Raw genomic sequence first — 11,723 nt, 5'->3', positions numbered from 1 at the left:
AGATAAGTTCAAGTCTCCACATACCTTTTAGTCGATGAAGATCCACCGGTTCCTTGAGTAGTCCTTCGTCTTGTATGATGATTTCCATGGAGTTCTTGAGCTCAACTACACTTTCTATCCTAGTCCGAGACCTTAGCTATAGTAGACTAGAAATCAAGACTTATAGTTTTGATCACTATCATTGAAAAACATGCTTGAGATAGCAACACATGCGAGTTCGACCGAGCAATGCTCTAATAATCTCCCCTTTGTCAATTTTAGTGACAAAACTATCAATGCATATGGAATACAAAAAATAAATTAATTAAGTTTTGTAGCTCCTATTACATACACCTAATCTTCAACATTACTCGAAATCTTCGTCACTTCCAAGTACTCAATGATCCCAAAGGTTGTAAGTTCAGCATCATCGTTGTTGAAAATCCGTAGCTATAACAACGAGAAAACAAGAGTTCTCAATCATTTTTATACAATGTCATAGTATCATTACATATCGTCGAAGTTCAATTGTATCACAACTTCAACAACAATACTATGGTGATATGTATCACTCCCCCTTAGTCAATACTCCATCTCACATGGAAACCACTCCCCCTTACATAATGATCCGAAAACCATATGTATTTGTAGTGTGAACTACATATTAATTCCCCCCCCCCCCTTTTTGTCAATAAAATTGGCAAAGGTACAAGAATGGAATCCTAATGAAATTTCCGAAAGAGACATTTCATGACCAAAAGAAAGCACACATCATCTTATTTAGATGCAATCATAAAGCCGAAGCTAAATGCATTCATCAAGGAGTTTGTAAAGATACAAGATAACCCCATAATATTCCACAGACGCACTCCCCATAAAGATTTGGCAATTAAGCACAAGTTCAATTAAGAACTCTCCCCCATAAAATGTCATTCCCAAAGAACAACAAGAGCGACCTTAATTTCGCAAGAAAAGAAGGATTTCTTTGGACATAACAAATCACATACAAGTATGATTTTGAATCCAAAAACCTCAATTAAATTAACCACAAGAGAACCCATGATTAATTTAATCGAAAATTCTCAACATAAGTGAACTTATGGAGACTTAAAAAATATACAATTAGATTAATCACAAGAGAAACCATAATTAATCTAATCGAAATATACAACCAAACTAATCACAAAAGTAATCAATTTAATTGGTCATGCTCATCATAAGAAAACTTACGGAGCAACAACTAAATAACCAAACAAGATGATTAATTTAGTTGAATATGCTCGACATAAAGTACCTCACGGAACAACATCAAAACTAATCATAAAAATAATCAACTTGGCCGTTTAGTGCTCAACATAAGACACTTTACGGAGCCTCACAGTAATACATAAAATATGGATCAGGGAAGATCAATACTGCGGAATTCACAAGGATTCATTCTATTTTCCATCACTATTCACATAACGACATTCAATAGACATAATCCTTGCAAACAAAAGATTTTAACCTATCTTCATCAACAATTGACACAATAGGCTTAAATTTTGTATTTGTCAAAAGTCTATTCATTCTTTTATCAATACATGCATACCGACATACGAAAGACTTTACTTTTGACAAGGTATGGGACAATCATAGTTCACGGACGCAAACACACATATCCCATAACAATATTGCAGTATATAAAACCATAAAGATTAATACTGCAAAAATCATCTTCCAAACAAATTTAGAATTTAAACCAATAAATCTAAAAACATGAAGATGAAAACATTTGGCAATAGCTATGTATAATCACAATAATTGATATTCCAAACTCTAGTAATCCTTCAAAAACAAGAATAAATTCTCATAAGAAGATAGGACAAAGACCAATCTTAACTCATCCAAATTCAGTAATTCTCATATCCATTTTGAATATAATTCAAAGAGGAAGATAATGCAAAAGTAATGAGGTCATTCCGAGTTCGGACGAAGAAGATACGGCCAAAACAAGTTTACCGAATATCGACGTCTACAGGCAAGTATGCATACGGGTTTGCAAACGAATTTTCATGACCTGGGGAAGTATGCAAACGGGTATATGTACTTAAACCCCTGGATTTTGATTTCTAATGATGTTATGCATACCTGGTAGGTGTACCATGAAGTCCAAACATCCCAAACTAGTATTTTCAAACCTAAACGCTTAAGAACCTTTTTAGAAGAATCCAGTCGAATTCTACATCCTTACCGAACATAATCTGTGTGCTCCAGTTCTCGTGCTTCCCTCACCGTATACATAGCAGGGCATTCCTTGGTGAGGATGCACTTACAACACAATCAAGTTGCGTTGGGTGAACAATGTCTTGCTCACCACTGTAGATGCGGAAAAACGATTTGCTGGTTTTTAAGGGATTGAGGAGACGACCGTACGGAGGAGACTCCTCGAACCGAGTGAAATGTTAAACCTCACACAGATGCACCGCTGCAAAGGGGGTGCTTTAGATTCGAGAGATCAATTTGTAGTACTCCGGCCTAAATCAAGACAATGACCGTTCCGGAGTAAATTCGGTCACAAGAGAGGATGGGTTGATCTGTAGGAGGGAAGCTGAGAAATGTGTGGAATCAATGGTAATCAAAGATTGTAGAAGTGTGAATTCCGAATATGATAAGCTCTGAAAGATTAAAACTGCTCAATTGAGAGTAGTTTCTCATTTGATGAGTTGATGATCTCGTGTTGTCGATGAGACGTAAGATTGATGATACCGTTCATGATGATGATTCAATCATGATTCAGAGACTTATTTATATTGTTGGAATTTTAGACACCATGATTCCATGAAGTATGACAGTTGATGGAATCAAGGAGTGGATAAGTGGAGATCGTGTTTGAAACCAGTTGCTCAACGTGTGGAGACTTGGTCGATTTTCCACCCACTACCTCGTGAATTCCTTCAACTGATTGCACGACTTGCTCACATTACATCGTGTGTTTGAACACACGTGCCGTAGACCGCCAGACCAAAACTCTAAGTGATATCCCCCCAAGTGACACGATTGACGTCTCGTGGTTTGTTAGTCAATTGATGAATTCGTAGTTTGATGGGACGATGAGTCCATGTAGTTGCTGAGTTGAACATGATGTTCTGAAACTCATGAGTTGAACATGTCATGAGACAGAGGTATAGTTCTTACGATGAAGTGAGCAAGTATTGCTCATTCGATGGATCGTTGAAGATGGATTGTTGAACCAATATCCCTTGGTTTGAGCAAATATTTATCATCTGAGCAAGTATTGCTCATGTGATGAATTGTTGAATATTTGATCGTCTGAGCATGTGTTGCTCGTCTGATGGATTATTGGCAGCGTACCAAAAATATTAATTAGAATACTGGTCGTTGAACCGAGCATAATTAATAAAATTAATGACCATGAGGTCGTCGTAAAATTATTAAGGTTAGAATCTGGAATGATGATCCTTGGATTCAGAAACCCTAATTTGATCAATTGATGATCAATTCATGGTTCGTCAGAATTTCAACCATGGGACGAAGGAGGGAGGGACTACATGGACCATAAGCATGTAGTGTCCATATTCTCACTTGAGGAAATACGAAGAACTCCTGAAGAGTTGAGGATTTCTTGGTGGAAGAATGATTAAATGTTGGCTTAATCATTTATTCTAAAATGCTCGTCTGAGCCTTAGGTGAGAAAACCTAATTAATTATGACGAGGCGAGGGACCGACCATGGAGTCATGAAACCGGCCCTAGGTTGTCCAGTGACCACCGTACGATCACTTCATGAAAATCCAAAGTGTTTGGGAGAGTTTTGGACCTAATACGAGCAATTGTGCAAATTAGGTCAAAACTGTGAAAATTGATGGGACCGGCTTCCGTGAGCCAAAGAGCCAATCTTGGTCGGTCAAGATAGCGTGCTCGTGTCCCCAAGGCGTCCGCGTCTCAGTCCTGAGAATTTTGATATTTTCTGGCGTGCAATTGAGCATCCATTCGAGAAAATATGTCAAAATTAGGGTTTCGGCGAAACTGAGGAAAACACCAAGAGATGATGAAAAATAATTATAAAATAAGGAATGAGGAGGCGTGGGACCGCCGTGGTCAAGGCATGGTTGGCCGGTCGTGACCACGGTCCCGTGGTGCCTTTTCCTTAATTTTATAATATTTTGATGATTTATGAAAAATTCATGAATTTTGAGAAATTTGATGAATTTAGGGAGTTTCCATGAATTGAAGGAGTTTTCATGAGTTCAAGGAAGCAAAAAATATTAAAATAATAAAAAAAGGGCGTGTGGGACCGTGGAAGGCATGGCCGGCCGGCTTGGGCCGGTCCCACGAGTTTCCCTAATTTTTGTGTATTTTTCATGTATTTTTGATGAATTGAGGGAATTTTTCCTAATTTGAAAGAAATACCATGAAATCAAGGAATTTGATGAATTCAAGGAAAACTAATAATAAAATAATAAAACAAAGGGGCGTGTGGGACCGTCTAGGGCATGTCCGGCCGACCAAGGCCCGGTCCCACAAGTTTTCATTATTTATTTTATTTTATTATTATTTGATGATTTGTGCAAAAATACCATGAAATCAAGGAGTTTTTTCATGAAATTAGAATAATAATAATAATAATAAAATAATAAGGAACCGTGGGGTGTGGGGCCTGTTGGGACCAAGGCATGGCCGGTTGGCCAATGACACGCCCCACACTCCTTTCCTTAATTTTATATTATTTTTTATGAATTTATGGAAGTACCATGAAACCGAGGAGTTTCCTCGAGACGAAGGAGATTTGATAAAATGAGAGAATTTTCATCAAATCATGGAAAATAATAAAAATGCATTAAAAATATAAAACTGGAGTGGGATTGACCACGACACGGTCGGTCGGTCGTGTGTCCGTGCTCCCAGCACCCTGGTCAATATTTTTAATTATTTATTATTTTCTTCTCTATTTTGCATAGGTTCATCGTTTCGTTGTATTTTTGAAATACTGGTTCGTGCGGTGACTGTTAGTGTATCGTCGTTGAATACACCTTCACCATTTGAATCGGGGCTTACTTAGAGGTAGCTCAGACGCCCAGTTGTTGATTATTTATTACTAATTGTGGAATTCGGTGGAGAATAATTCACAAAACTGAGTAATAAGATGTTTATTATTAATTCATAAGATCAGCTGAGGATTCGACTACGAATTCAGAATAATAAAGTGAGCATTACCATTCCATGGGATCGTAGATTCGACCATAGAATCCGAGTAATTAAGATTTATCTATTACCATTTATGAGACCAGTTGTGGATTCGATCATGAAATCGGAGTAATGAGATAATATAGTTATTGCTATTCTATGAGATCAAGCCGTGGATTCGATCATAGAATCAGAACAATTATTATTGACATTCCATGGGACTAGTCGTGGATTCGACCATGGAATAGGAACAATTGTTATTGACATTCCATGGGACCAGTCGTGGATTCGACCATGGAATATGAGCAATTGTGATTAGGAATAATTAACTTTGTGGCTCTATACTAGCAGAGCAAGCTGTCTAGGAGCATTGATTATCCCGATATGAGCTTGTCGGTAAGTCATATCCTTTATATAGTCAGGGTAAACTCGGTGTTTGTTCCTGAAGACGTTATCTCTCTATACTAGCAGAGCAAGCTGTCTATGAGCCGTCCATATCGTGATGCTATATAGAAATAATCACTGAAAGTATTCAGTATTCATGAGATATACCGTTGTCCAGTCGTGAGACTACATATCTACATGTACTCTGAGAGAAAGTACTCTCCGTTGAGAATTCGATGAGAAAACCGTGTCTCGATACTCACGTCTGATTGCTGAATCAGAGCTTCGTATAATTATGAGTTTACGAATTTAGCCTTTGTCGAAAATCCACCATCTACATTAAGTCCCCTGCTTACTGAGGAAAGTTGTGTTCCTCAGTCAGCATTAAATGGTGATTTTCCGGCCATAAATAATAATACCAGTAATTGAACTTCGTCGTAAGTTGAGACATTACCGGATTTAGAGAGCATGAGCAAACCATGACTTGATGAAGGCTTCATTGTCATGATTGGATCGTCATTTGATGAGCATAAATTGGTGTTGAACCGCTGGTTTGGACGACGAGTCCGTGGTCGGTTAGGATTCGCAGGTCGGGCCCAATAAGGAAATCCTTAGAAAATTAGGTTTATGAAATAAAATTGATATAAAAGGGATTAATCCTTTTTTTCCCACGACCAGCTCTCCATCATCTCTGCACCTTCACGCCAGCAGGAGAAGATTCCCGCCTCCGCCGGACCACCACCTGCCGCCGTCGGTCGCCGTCGTCAACCAATTTCCGGCCAGCGCTCCCAGGTACTTTTTTTTTTTGCTGATGTTTATGATCCTCATGAGTTGTCCATGCTTTGGTCATGATGAAGTTATATACATGTGTGTATATTAGTGTGAGTTTTATGAAAAGGCCCTCGTTTTTTGAAAACATATGTTCGTTCAGTCGTTAGTTTTGAAAACTAACTATAATCCCTGATTTAGGAGAGATTTTTTTTTTATATGAACCTAGGTCCAGTGATAAAACTTAGTTTATGAGTTTTCATGTGTACCAAGGTTTTATCATAAAAGAAGTGAATTTTCATGAAATCGGAATAATCCTTCGTTTTAAAGACAAATAACGATGACACGAAGGAAAATATGTATGATGAAATTGTGTCCAGTGATAAAATTTTGCTTATGAGCTTTCATGTAAATACAAAACTTTATCATATGTATGAGATGTGAGCTTTCACAATATTTTTTGAAATAAACCTTCGTTTTAAAGACAAATAACGACGATACGAAGGAAAATAATTTATTTTTTTTATATATGTGCAGCCGTGACATATATTGTGTAAAATATGATGGTATATTTTATTTGCATGAATTTGTTTTCATTATATAAAATTCTTGAGAATTTATGTAAGCAATGTTGCATTAATTGTTGTTTTTTCGAAAAATCAGAAACGTGGGTTTTGAGGATTCTTCAAAGATAGACAATATATTTATAATAAAATATTGTATTGTTATGAACTTCATAGGTCAGTTGTGTGAATGCTCACATTATGAAAATTTTGTCCGTGATTTCATGAAAATCAGTTTCGGAAACTAAATAAAGTTTCGTTCATTTTTTGCAATTTTCGAAGAGACGAACGATTTTGAGGTGTTAACTCTAGCATTACTATCACTATTGTTAGTGGAAGTATAAAAGGTAAGAGTTAAGAGTTACCATTTTTTTTTCTGATGTTGGTTTGTTTACATAGTAGTAATCTTTGATCTTCCGGTTCCAGAAAATGTCGACCAACAATAACAGCAATTACGATTACTGGTATTCCTCTTCTTCCTCTGGCTCTTCTGATGAGGATTCCGACGCTCCTGTAGAAAAATCAAAGGATAGGGTTACCCAGAAAGGGGCAAAGCCTAATGTTCCCTTGGGTGAGCGAAGAGTCTCTTTTGCTGAACTCGAAAAGAAAAGAGCTGAAGACAAAAAAGAGGATGCCCGTCAACGTGAAAAAGATCGCACCCGGCGTAAGAGACAGAGGGTTGAGGAGAAGCGTAAATTCTTGGATGGGGTGCCTTCTGATTCTGATGCTGATGCTTCTGAAGGAGAGATCACATGGGAACCATCCGAGCGTTACATTAAGCCTGATCGATATGAAAGAGAGCATCAGAGGATGATTAAGAAAATTGAAGCTGAAGCTGCAGCAGAAGATAACTCGGATTCAGATGATGATGTTATCTTCCTTCCACCGTACTTCACCAATGATCCTGACAGTGACTCTGAAGAAGATGATTCCTAGAAGGAAAGTGACGATGAAGCTGACAATTCGGATGAGTCCGACGAGTAGTTTTACTTTCATCTTCTTTAGACGTTAGAGCATTCCCTTTTAGTCTTCATAGTGGATATCTTTCTTTTGACTGTTTAAATGACTTTACTTCAATTAGACTTTTCTTGTGAATGATGAATATTTTGTTAACGTCGATTTCTTCTAATCCATGACATGGACCAATGTCCATACATCTAAATTCATCATGACTTGTCAATTTTCATGAGAAGTAACATAACACACGGCTGAGAATTCATGACGTGTACAAGGCCGCGTGGCCTATCCTTTGAACCGTGATGTTCAGTCCCAGTGCGTTATTTTCCTCCGCGTCTTCAGTATCGATCTTTAAAGCCTAGGGTTTCAGTGAAAATCGTAACTGAGTTGACTATTCGCGAGTAATGACTATCGCATGATATATATATATATATATATATATCTTCAAGACTCCAAATCTATGATCCACGCAAATATTTCTTCCATTCCTGAGTCAGTTTCATCGTGCAGAGAAGTTTTGATCCTACCTCCTTGCCGTCATGTCGAGCAATAGCATTTCTTCTCAAGATGATCTTCAGTCGAAGCGTGAAATAACAACGTCTATCTCAGTAAGTTGTACACTTATTCTTCTTCTCCTTTCTTGTCTTTGTTCGATTGTTTATCACAAGAAAATGATTTGTCGTAGGACTGTAAGAAGAATGCTACTCCTCATAATGCAAGGCCTAAGCGGACTGTTAGAGCTCCTGCCCGGTATGGATCGGCTCGTGCTGAAGCTGGATCGTCTGTAAGTAAAATTATGTCTCTTGAGATTGTACTGAGTCCCGGGATTAACACTCTTTCGTTTCATCATAGGCGCATGTCCATGTCGTCGTCGACACTAGACGAAGAAAGAGTGGAAATTCCGTGACCGTGGTTGAGGTTGAGGAAAGCAGCAACCAGGCATGTGAAGATTCTGCAGGATCCGTGGAGACTGGAGACAGTGTCCATGCTCGTGAATACCCAACCGCTGGACTTTTATTCGAAGCCCCATTGATTAATACCTTCCCAGAAAATGAAATGGTCGGCGGATTCGTGATTCCCAAAAGTTATGTGTCTTTGTACACCAAGATCTGGAAGAAGTATGGTCACATTGCTACCACAGAAGTGTGGAAAGGTTTTCTTCCAACCCTTTTAACCACGGTAGCGGGGCTATTTCCGATCATCGAGGAAATGAATCAGATGCACTTGCGAGACGTCAAAAACCATGAACTGCACAAATGGGATGAAATGATCTCGAATTGTGAGATATTGCGATTCAATGTAAGCTGGATTCGTCGCCGTCTTGAGATAATCAAGGTTCATAAGGCGGCAGAGGCTGCTGATGCAATTTCCATGAATGCGGCTTTACTGGATGAGGAGAGGATACTGGCTCTGGAGTCAGCAAGGGTTGAGAAAGTGGTGGAAGACTTGAAGGCAAAGACCAAGAGTTTTCAGAAGAAGCTTGACGAGGCTTCTTACAGGGACTATCCATTGTTGGATGGTTTTCTCTGAGTGAGCATTTGTGGTTGTTGTTTTTGAATAAATCTGAATTTCTAGTTAGGTGAAACAATTGATCATGGTGTGAACGAATTTTTCTCATTTATGAAATGTTTTCATGAACAAAGGAGCATTCGCATGCTCTTTGGAGGAATGAAATTACATTTTGAAAATGCTTGAAATGATGAAGAGGTAGTGTGTTTCATGGATCAGGCATAATAAGCTTTGAGCCATTTGACATTGATGATGTTTCCTTCCTTTCCTCCATTGATTGCTAAAATTTTGTAGTATCCGCTAGACACTGCTTTGATAATAACATATGGCCCTTCCCATTTAGAAGAGAACTTAGGAGAAGACATGTCTTGTTGAATGTGTTTTGCCGTCTTTAATACCAAATCTCCTACTTGAAATTTTCGAGGTCTTACCATTTTGTTGTAGGCTCTGGAGATCCTCTGTTTGTAAGTTTCCACATATTTTTCCACCTTGGTTCTCCTTGATTCAAGCGTATCCAATTCAGCGATTCTTGATTTGGAGATTTCAGCCTCATCCCATTGTACGCCACTGGATGCTGCAATCCTGGCTGAGGGAATTTTGATTTCTGCTGGAAGTATGGCGTCAGCTCCATAGACGAGGGAATATGGTGAAGTACCGATCGAGCTCCTTGGTGCAGTTATGTAAGCCCACAGAGCCATGGGTAATTTCTCATGCCACGATCGAGGATGGTCATGAATTTTCCGACTGATGATCCTGATCAAAGTCTTGTTGGTACTTTCTGCTTGACCATTTCCTTGTGGATAGTAAGGCGTAGAGAAGATTTGTTTGATCCCATATTTATTGAGCAGCTTCTCAACATCTTGATTGGCAAAAGGAGTTCCGTTATCTGTGATGATGTGCTTAGGAACTCTGAATCTGCATATTATGTGCTCTTTGATGAAGGCATCAATCGTAACTCCAGTGGTGCTTCGAAGAGGAATAGCTTAGACCCACTTGGTGAAGTACTCTGTTGCAGTGATGATGTATTCATGTTGTTTTGAAGATGCTGGATTGATCTTCCCAATGATATCTATTCCCCATCTATAGAAAGGCCACGGAATATTTACTAAATTCAACGGGAGACAAGGAGTGTGGATGAGATTACCATGGGTTTGGCATTGGTGACACCTCTGAACGTGTGCGGCTGCATCATCTTCCATGGTCGACCAATAATACTTCTCATGAATTTGAAGAAATAGTTTCCTCTTTCCTTGACGTTCTCCATCATGTACTTCCTTCAGGATTGTAGGGATTTCATGTTCAGCTAAGCACCTCAGTACATTTCCACCAAAGCTTTTGCGGTATAAGATCCCATCGAGATAGACGAATCTCTTAGCTTTCTGAATGAGTTTGACTGCTTGCTTCTTTTCCAGTGATAGTTCGTTGTCCCGGAGGTATTTGATATAAGGCTTCCTCCAGTCCCCAGTGTGATGGACTGTCAAAACCTCCAAGTGATGAGGAGGTGTTTGGCAATCAGGACAAGATCCTTGTAAATCTCTTGACTGAGTCTCCATGGATGGCCAGTAGTACCCCATTCTTTGAAGCTTTCTGTAAAGTGTTACCACTAACGTTTGTCCGCAGACTTCTTCATGTATGTGCTTGAGCTGTTCTTCCGCTTCGTCGCTCCCAAGACATCGTGATAGAGATCCATCAGGATTTCGATAGTATAGCCCTCCATGAAGCAAGAAGTAGTTCTTCAATTCCTTGAGGCTGACTTGGCCTTCTGAAATAGAGTTGCTCAATTCATGAATGATGGGTGCTCGCCAATCGTTCGCTGGAATGTCTTCGATCTGAGTGAGCCAAGTTGAAGATATTGTACGCCTCTGTACAGTGATCGTTTTCTGTGCTCCTTCGAATTGCAGCTTGGAGGCGAGAGTTTCTAGGCAATCAACATGCCTATTGTTAGTCCGTCCAGTATGGACGATCGTTGCGTCAGCAAAATAGGTCAACAGTCGCTGATCTTCGGTTCTGAATGGAGCAAATGTGATTTCTTTGAGAGAATACGTTCCATTCATCTGGTTGACCAATAATTTTGAATCTCCCCTTATCTCGAGGTGTGTTTCTTCTGCTTGCTTGGCCAAAGATAATCCTAACAGGAAGGCTTCATATTCCGTTGAGGTGTTGGTGCAGTGAAAATCCAACTTGAATGAATGTGAGAAAACTTCACCAGATGGAGACACCAGCACTACGCCCGCTCCTCCGGTGTCACTACTATAGGTGGAAGATCCATCAAAGTATAGAAGCCATGTTTCTTCCTTGATGACCAAGATGTCTGGGAATTCGCCGGGCACTTCTTCATGTAGTGTTGTTGTGTCTTCCCTTGGAAAAGCAGCGACCA

Source organism: Papaver somniferum, chromosome 7 (assembly GCF_003573695.1).
Source record: "Papaver somniferum cultivar HN1 chromosome 7, ASM357369v1, whole genome shotgun sequence".
Taxonomy (NCBI): domain Eukaryota; kingdom Viridiplantae; phylum Streptophyta; class Magnoliopsida; order Ranunculales; family Papaveraceae; genus Papaver; species Papaver somniferum.
This window is presented reverse-complemented; position numbering follows the sequence as displayed.